Source organism: Coenobita brevimanus, chromosome 2 (assembly GCF_032717465.1).
Source record: "Coenobita brevimanus isolate Jiangsu-jjx chromosome 2, ASM3271746v2, whole genome shotgun sequence".
Classification (NCBI taxonomy): Eukaryota; Metazoa; Arthropoda; class Malacostraca; order Decapoda; family Coenobitidae; genus Coenobita; species Coenobita brevimanus.
In genome coordinates, this window is record NC_136955.1 from 6578871 (window position 1) to 6589287 (window position 10417).

Sequence of the window (10417 nt, forward strand, 5' to 3'; positions counted from 1 at the left end):
CCTCAGCACCGCGCCCTAGTCGGCTCGGTGAGTGTACAGCGTCAGAAGCCGTTTTATAGTTACAAAGGGAGATGGTATCGCTCTTACATATCTCTCGGGTCGCAGTTATATTATTCTGTACCCAATAAAGAGAGATTTAATCTGCTCATTTCTGACACCTTACGCTACCACTTAATAACAGACCAGCTTCCACCTTCTCGTGGCAGAGGACCTTTGATGGGAAGTGTCGGGCAGTGACGGCGAGTAGCTGACGTGTACTACAGACAGTGTCGTCGATCCAACACGGTGGTCTAGTTATACTAAACAGCAGAACACTTAATATGTAGTCAACTGCTACTCCATAACGGCTACATTAAATTGGTGGCCAGCAGTGCGACGATACATTTTATTGGTGCTAGCGGTGGCACGATATTTAGTGCTAGCCGTGTACCGATACATTAAATTGGTGCTCAGTGCTGGGATACGATACGTGCTAAAGGGATTTATGCTGTGAACCAGTAACCCTTGCAATCGCTCGTCCCTGAAGGTGAAACAGAAAATCTTACTCTGCTGTTGTAAGGGGACTAATTACCAGTGAGTTAAGTGGAGCAGATAAACTGGAGTGGTGCATATTAATTCCTCCCATTATTCTGCCAGTGCGAGATTCCTATCTTAAGCACAAACTGGCAGTTATCTCGCCCTGTGGTGTGCGAGATATCTTCATCTTCAAACGCAAACTGGCAAGAATCTCGCTCTCGTGTGTGAGAGGCGAGATAAGGAGAGTTCAAGCCAGTGCGGTGAGGAGTGGGTCAACTAGCGACTTCTAGCAACTCCAGAGGCGCGGACGGCCGAAGCGAGCCGAGGGGGAGCCGAGAGCGGCCGAGAGGTGCCACGATTGTGTTGGTGCGTCTGTGGCATCTGCCTGGCGTGGTGCAGGGCGAACCAGTCGCTTGCTAACTCCCACAGCGAGCGGGCTGCTGCATATGGTTGGAGGAGTCTGGTGGAGTGTGGAACGTGGAATGTGGAACATCATCCTGGACTTTCATATCTAGGTAGTGTCCATGCATTAGTAATCCACACACACACACACACACTTGAATCAACACACGTTAGTTAGTTGATGAGTGGAAATAAAGGTTTCTCAGAATTCCCTTGAAATATATACTTTCTATATTTTATATGTGTCCCGTTCTGTCACTTACCATAACTATCCTTTTTTATGTCAGTTTATTTTCCTGTATATGGGAGGGGAATATTACTGACAAGGTTGGATGGATACAGTGAAAAAGTGGGGACGTAGAATTAGGGGAAATAGAGATAAGCCAACCCCACTAGACTCAGAATTTTATGAGTGTGTTGATACATCAAATAAAAGTGCTCAGACATATTAAATGAGTGAAGGACATATTGAGGATCAAGGTGATGAGGATATTTCTGAAGGACAGGATGAGGATTTGAACGTTTTGCTTGCGTTCTGGTCATACTTATTCAACAGTCCCAGAGCAATCAGTTAGATCCAAAATGGCCACTAGTCTTGCTAATGAGGGTAATCCTAGTGAGGAGACTGTGGAAGTTGAGACTACAACAGTACCTTTGGTCACTCAGGATATGCAAAATCCAGTCATTAGTGATAGTACTACAACCACTCACATACCTGTGTATACTGCAGATGTTTTCAGTACACCACAAGGTTTTGGACAGAATTTATTTTCTGTTCCTTATTCAAATGCATGGGGTATAAACACAGATGGTATTGGCATGCGAACCCAGAATCCTAATCAATGGGGCATGAATACTAATATTGACATGCAAACCCAGAATCCTAATCAATGGGGCATGAATACTAATATTGGCATGCAAACCCAGGGCCCTTATCCAAATACCTGGGGCATGACTAACAATATGGGCGTGCAAAGTCAGACTAACCCTCCTCCTTTGTGGCAGATACCCATACCTAATCTGGCTACTGATATAGCACAGCAACATCCTAACTGTACTGAAGGTCAGGCTTTGGCGAAGGCAGGCATATGCTATGCAGAAGCTAGCAAAGCCTTGCAAACTTCGGGCTGGAGAGATACAGCTACTAGTTCTCCACAGCAAAAGACCAAGGCTGTTAAGCCAAAGGTGAAAAGATGGTGTGTCATACATGGGCATTGTCCTCATGAAACGGACTGTTGCCCCTTTGTCATTGAAAAGAGGAAGAAACTAGGGAACCCAGCTAGTTCGGGGGAAGCTCAGGGCCGCGCGCAAAAGTAATTAAAATAGTACAATCCACCGATGCGTGTGTGGCAGCTATTACTAAGGTGGACTTATTATCTATTCCTTGGATCATAGGGAAAGGCCAGCTGTCCCTGATCGTAGATACAGGGGCATGTACAAACATTATTTCTAGTAAAGCGTTGGAAAGACTTAAAAGTGAAATGCCTCTAACAAACTGGACATTATCACCACCTGATGTAATGTTGACAGGTGTGACAGGGAGTAGAATGAAGATTGTAAGCCAGGTGCCGTTGACATTGAGGGCAGATAAACGATCTCCTGTGTTACGTGCTACGTTTTATGTGGTTGAGGATTTTCCTCTGCTAGCTGATGGACTGTTAAGCTTTGAAACCATGGAGGAGTATGATAGAGTAATACACCCTCAAAGACATTCCATTTCCTTTAATGGGAAAGAGTTTGTAGGCCTTAATCCCTCAGCAACACGAACTGGAACTGGCATCCAATCAGGAGCCGTCCAGCCAGTTGTGACCCCGACAAGTGAAGCGTCAAGGGAGTCCCCGGATGCACACGAAGCAGAGGGTATGGACTGGAAGAAAGTCAGGGCTATAGTGAGTGGTAATCACCACTTACCCAGTCGAACTGTCTGTAAAATTCCTGTCCGAGTACCTGACGTGTCGGTGGGAACTGATGTAGCATGCTTAACTGAGACTGTAAAACATAAGGCATTGTCGCTGGAATCGACTCTGACTAGCGTTGGCCAAGACCAGAAGACGCCCCTCTTCATCGCAAATATGAGTGGTGGCGCAGTTAAGCTCAGAGATGGTTGTTATATAGGCGACTTGATGTGCTATGGTGCCCCCATAAAGGAAGTCGACGACGTGCCGGTGATCTCTCCTGTAGTTACATTTCAAGCAAGGACTCAGTCGGAACCCGTACGTCTGGCTAAGGAAAAACAGCTGGAGCAATATGTGAAGGTCACGGATAATGTAGACCATAAAACACGACTCCTAGCCCTCCTTAGATTCCGACGCAGTAGCACTTCCAGGAGAAGCGCTGGGTAGGACGGATAGGGTGAAGCATCATATTGGTTTGTGCCCTGGTACAAATCCAGTTTATGTGCCTGCATACCGTCTACCGCACAGCCAAAGGGAAGCAGTGGATGAGGAAGTTGAAAGGATGCTTCGTGATGAAGTTATCCAGCCTTCCTCCTCGCCTTGGAATGCACCACTCTTTCTAGTGCCTAAGAAGGACGGTGGTGTGAGACCTGTTGTGGATTTTCGGCAAGTGAACAAGGTAACAGTACCGGATCGTTACCCGATTCTGCATCTGCGAGACTTACTTCAATCATTAGGTAAGGGAAATACTGTGTTTACTTGTCTGGATCTAGCGTCAGGGTATTGGCAGGTGGAGCTGACCGAAGAGTCGCGTCCCATTACTGCTTTTAGCACTCACCGTGGGCACTTTGAATTTCTCCGGATGCCTTTTGGACTGAGTAATGCTCCTTTAACATTTCAGCGGATGATAAACCAATTGTTTGGCGAGATGTTAGGGCAAGACGTCTTAGCGTATCTAGATGACCTAATCATCGTGAGTAACAATGTTAACAGTCATTTTAACAAGTTAAAATGAGTGATGGAAACCTTGAGATCCGCAGGTCTGAAAATTAAGCTGTCTAAGTGTGAATTTCTGAAATCCAGTATTAGATTTTTAGGACACCTAGTTGATGGTAATGGCATCAAGACTGTGCCGGACAAGGTAAGGCCAATGTTAAATTTTCCTACACCACAGAACAAGGATCAGATAAGATCGTTCCTAGGCCTCACTGGCTTTTATAGGAGTTTTGTCCACAGGTATGCCATCACCTTTAACAACGCTACTTAAGAAGGACGCTGCATGGAAATGGGGACCCTCGGAAGAGAAAAGCTTCAACGAGCTCAAACAAGCCATGTCAGAAGCACCCGTATTAGCGTTTCCTGATTATACTCAACCTTTCTATCTGTGCACAGACGCCTCAGGTCTGGGTCTGGGAGCGGTGTTACAGCAGAAGGATGAGCAAGGAAAGACACATACCATAGCGTATGCTAGTAGGGCACTGAGACCCCCAGAGAAGAACTATTCGACGACACATTTGGAGACATTAACAGTCGTGTGGGCGTTAGGACATTTCTGGGATATTATCTTTGGCTACCGGATAATTGTTTTAACTGACCATGCACCCATACGCGACTTGTTTAAAGGAAAAAACTTGCACGGTAAGGTTGCGCGTTGGTTTGGCAAGGTAATGGAGTTTGATCCAGAGGTCAGATATTTACCATGCCGTCAAAATGTTGTAGCCGACGCATTGAGTAGAAACATTGCTGCTACCATAGCCGAGGATGTTGCTCTTGCTGAGTATTCCTCAGACACGGTAAAAGCGGAACAACGTAATGATGCGATGTGGTCTCAAGTCATCTATGCCTTGGAGTCTGGCGACGAGACTTGTCTACCTGAACTCCCAGTACCAATGACTCACTTCCATCTTCAACAGGGTCTTTTGTATAAGCAACCCCCAGGGAAGGACACTGCATATCAGTTGGTTGTTCCTGCTACCTTACAGCAAGCCGTGCTACAGTTAGTTCATGACGTACCTCAAGCGGGTCATCCCGGTCGCGATAGATGCATACGTGAGGCGAGAAAGAAATACTATTGGCCGACCATGAGGAAGGACATAGAAGCCCACGTCAGTCAATGTGTCAAATGCGCGGAAATACGAGGAACGACGGGACTTCCGACTCCCATCTTAGAGTATCCTCTACCGGAAAAACCCTGGGATACAGTCTCCATTGATCTCTTAGCGTTGCCGAGAAGTCGTCAAGGTTCAAGTTATGTACTGGTGGCAGTGGACCATTTCTCACGATTCACTGTTTTAGCACCTTTACAGACGAAAACTTCAGAGGAGGTGGCGCAAGCTTTTGTGACTTCAGTGATTTGTCCATACTCTACACCCAAGGTATTGCTCAGCGATAATGGCAGTGAATTTCGTAACCAGGTGTTACAAGAAATCTGTTGTATGTATGGAGTAAAGCAAGTTTTTGTAACGCCTTACAGTTCTAAGAGCAATGGCCTGGTGGAGAGAACAAACAGGAAGATACTGGAAGTCTTGAGACCAGTAATAACCTCAAATCAGGAGGATAACTGGGAAGACTGGTTACCACATGTAGCGGCGACCATCAACTCCTCAGAAAATTCATCAACTGGGAAGTCTCCTCATTATATCCTTTATGGAGAAGAGAAAGTGTTACCCTACGATTTGTTGGCTGGACCTCCTACTCCAGTATACAACGAAGAAGACTACGCAAAGGTACAGTTGTTGAAATTCCAACGTATGCACAGTGAAGTACGGAAAAGATTAAAAGCCTCAAGAGCGGAGATGATGGCGAAGCAACACAAAGGTAGTCAAGAGAAGATGTTACAGGCAGGCCAGAAGGTCATGACCCACAACCCTGAGAGAATTTCCAAGCTCAGACCTAAGTTCCGCGGACCATATACCGTTGTGGAACGAGTACGTGGAAATACTTATAGAATAAAGGATGAAGCTAATGGAACTCAGGAGGTAGTACATGCTGATAGGATCAAACTAGTAAGTCAAGAGCTAGGCCTAACTAACCCTGCGTCTGATGTGTTGTCCCCTCTGTCTTCGTCGCAGTCTATGTCGTCGTCCGTACCTGTCCCTAACCAAGAGTATCGCAGCAAGCTACGATCCCACAACAAGAGTGATTAAGGGAGTATCTTCTCTTGCAGAAAAAAATGTGGCTGTGGCTCATACTCCTCGTGTGTTGCTTGGGGTGGACCTATGGAAAGACGTCGGACACGGACACGACTGCGAAAATGCCAGGAGCACTGAAGAGCCCGCTTGGAGAAGTCGTAGTAGTGGAAGATGCAGTATGCGTCTACTATCCAATGGAAGGCTATCTCCAAACGCCAGATATTGTCAAGGAGGTCTCCAAGGGCTTGTCGAATCTCAGACAGCAACTATTGGAAGTGGGAAAGATGTTTAATCGAAACCCACGATTGACGAACTCTGACACTGAAGCTTTGGAACGAACCTTGCATGGAATTGTTGAGCTTCAGACTAGGCATATAGACAGGCTCACCGACAGGCTCACTAACTTGCATGTTGCTTTACCTAACGTACACTCTGATCTTTCCAAGCATGTCCATGCACGTACTAAGAGAGGACTTGTGGATTTTCTAGGAATCCTGTCTCAACAACTCTTTGGTACGGCATTAGATAAGGATGTAGTGCAAATGGGTAGACAGATGCATGACTTGACACTGGCCGTTAAAGCCAATAATAGATTAATCATGCATGTGTATAAACAGTTAGATGAGTTCACTAACAAAGCTAACGAGATAATTAGGACTACCAACCATCTAGTAGAGCTTGTGAACAACATCCAAATTAACCTACCAACCCTAGCTAACTTGGTGTTATTCGCTGAGTACTTACATGCTCTCGACGAGTCAACCACTGCTTTGGAGAAGCATGCAGCCAATATGGTGGACGGCTTAATCGATGCAAGTTTGAACAGGGTTAATGCTTTATTGCTGCCTACTAATATACTAACAAATGCACTTGATATAGCTATGTGGAAGCATGGACTTATGCCACTCTTTGATCTGAGTCAACTGGAATATTATTACCCATTGTTAGAGGCCCAGTTGACCCATGAAGGCATCCTGATATTGGTACCTATGAGGAATGCTGTAATATACCAGGCATGGCGGTTCATTTCCTTCCCTTTTGCTACTGCTAATAATACACTTGTTGTTATTGAAGAGGGTCCAGAGGTGCTGGTTGTCTCAGATGACAAGAAATATGTAGCAGAAATGACTGTGGATGAATTTGAGAAGTGTAAGGCCTCATTTCATGATCTCCATGTATGTCCTGCTTTCTATTTTGTCTTCGTACCATTAAAGGTAGAGGAGTGTAAGAGGGCCTTGTTGGACACAAATACTTCCTCTGCTCTGCAACGTTGCACCTTCCAACCCATTCAGTTGAAGTCAGTTTTCCATGCTCATATTCATGCGAAACAGTACTTTTACTTTCCTGAGACAGAGGATGTAACTGTGATTTGTGCCTCACAGAATCAATTCCTTACTGTAAAGGGGTACTATGTTGCACCTGATTTTTGTGAGTTACACAGTAAAGAGATAGCAGTTCTGCCTAGCAAGCATCATCTAGCTTTGACAGTGAACTTCTCATCCCAGTTACGACCCTTTTTACCTTTATTCACTGTTACTTCCTTGAATGTGAACAGGTTGTCTCATGTATTAAAGGAGCTTACCTTCCTCTCCCACCTGAACAGGACTGATTTAGAGCCTTATGTACTGTCCTATCTTCCTTCATACCTTTCTCCTTCCTATTTTGGTCCTGGCATTGGTCTTCTACTTATTGTGGTCTTGTCCTGTGTTTGTGGTTTAGGCTACTATTTAAGGCGCCAATTAGGGAACTCCCTGAGACCACGTGTCCATACTCGCGGATTGCAAGTGGATGTTCCTGAATAGTTAGCTACCCTACACTCTGGTTAGGCTACACGGTAGTTAGGACAACAATGTCGACGAGGACGTCAATGGTGTGGCCGAGCAATGTTCTGGTGTCAACATCTTTTTCCATATGAAGTTGTAGTATCACACATTTTACATAATAATTTTTAAAGCTGTTTAGTCATAATTAACAGTGTGTAATGAAGTGTGAATGATGAACAACCAAATATCATTTCGCTGTTAGCTGTGGTATAGAAGAAGGTGGATGGCAGACCATAAGTGCCACCCTGTTTCAATTATAAAATGAAGGTTAGGAGAAGTGAAAAGATATCTGAATAGTGCGTAAGTGTAAAGTCCTGGGGAACCATTTATTATGCTGGCATATGTGAATGTACTTAATGCCATTTTATAGAGGTGTATAATGTGCTAGTAGAGTTGTCATTTATCTCTACTTTTTGCATAAGCCCAGAGTATATGTAAATGCTCGGCACCTCACTTTTTAGCTGACCTCAGCACCGCGCCCTAGTCGGCTCGGTGAGTGTACAGCGTCAGAAGCCGTTTTATAGTTACAAAGGGAGGTGGTATCGCTCTTACATATCTCTCGGGTCGCAGTTATATTATTCTGTACCCAATAAAGAGAGATTTAATCTGCTCATTTCTGTCACCTTACGCTACCACTTAATAACAGACCAGCTTCCACCTTCTCGTGGCAAAGGACCTTTGGTGGGAAGTGTCGGGCAGTGACGGCGAGTAGCTGACGTGTACTACAGACAGTGTCGTCGATCCAACACGGTGGTCTAGTTATACTAAACAGCAGAACACTTAATATGTAGTCAACTGCTACTCCATAACGGCTACATTAAATTGGTGGCCAGCAGTGCGACGATACATTTTATTGGTGCTAGCGGTGGCACGATATTTAGTGTTAGCCGTGTACCGATACAACCATTTACTTCAATTTATCACCATTTCCAGCATTTTACCACAGTTTCCAGCAGTTTTTACCATCTACATCATAACAGCCTACCACCATTTTCAACAGTTTTTACCACTGACAGCATTATAGCCTACCACCGTTTCCAGTAGTTTTACCATTTACAGTATTTTACCTCCATTTCCAGCAGTTTTTACCATTTACAGTATTTTACCACCATTTTTAACCATTTACAGCAATTTACCACTATTTCCAGCAGTTTTTACCATTTACGGCATTATACTCTATCACCATTTCTAGCAGTTCTACCATTTACAGCATTTCACCACAGTTTCCAGCACTTTTGCAGTTTACAGCAGGCTTTACTTTACAGCATTCTGCAACCATCTCTAACAATTTCCACCATTTACACCCATTTACTGCCATTTACAGCAGTTTGTCGTCATGTAGAGCAATCCTCACTACGTACAGCATCTAGCCACCATTTCCAGCAATTTTCATCAGTTACAACATTTTACCATCATTTCCATCAATTTTCTCAATATACAGCATTTTACTTGTACCATCATTTCCAGCAATTCTCACCACTTACAGCATCTAACCACCATTTTCAGCAGTTTCCACTATTTCCACCATTTTATCACCATTTCCAGCAGTTTCCACCATTTACACCATTTCCAGCAATTTCTCAATTTACAGAATTTTACCATCTTTCCAGCAATTGTTACCATTTATATCATTTTACCACCATTTGAAGCAATTTTCACAATTTCCAGCTTTCTTACCACATTTAGCATATTCCAAGACATACGACATTTCTTTTTATATATATTTTCTTTCATTCTTTCCTGTTAACTGAGTTGAGAGAGGAATTAACCAGGAATGGTTTAGAATAGGTATACAGAGGGAGACTGGGAGTTTTACCCTCGATTTTACTGAGTAGGTGGGGGGAAAGGAAGGGAAGGCATTTTCCACCATTTATAGCATTTCTCCCACAACTTCCTTTATTTTGTCCCCATTTACAGCATTATCTTCCACCATTAATTCCAATTTTTTTATTTAGAAAATTTTATTCATATATTTATAATTACAGCAAGTTTTCCATGTACAACAATTTTCCCAAATTTACAGTGTTTATCTTTGAATACTGCAGCACTTTTTTTCAGTTACTGCATTTTTCACAATTAACTTTACTGTCGGCATTTACACCATTGTTTCCCACCAACTGCCGTTATTTCATTTGAAAACGATTGTTAATTCTTATCATTTACAACAATTTTTCCACATGCAATAATTTATCAAAATTTACTGGATTTATCTATTGGTAAGGAGAAGAGAAGCATTATTTTTTTCTGGAAACACTTATTAGTCGATTAACTTTTTTTTTTTTTACTCCAACTACAGCACATTTCCTAACGCTTAAAACTTTGTCACCATGCGTGGCATTTTTTTTATAATTAGTTTACAGAGATCACTCCCCTGACCCCCACTAGTTACAGTATTTTAATATTTCACAATCTTTTAGGTCTTTAGGGCTTTGTTATTATTGTTGAGAAGCAGGATTGGCTAGTTATAGGACTTACTGGGAGGTTCTCAGTGCTTCTCGTATCCCCCCCCCCCCGTTACATGTCAGAGTTGCCAGTTAGCCTGCTGTTTGTGGGTGGAGCCATTTTGTAAGTTGTACATTGATTTTTGTGCTCATTTTCTTTATAATGTTTTGCTTATGCGATTGTTTGTTAAATTATGTAATTTATTCTC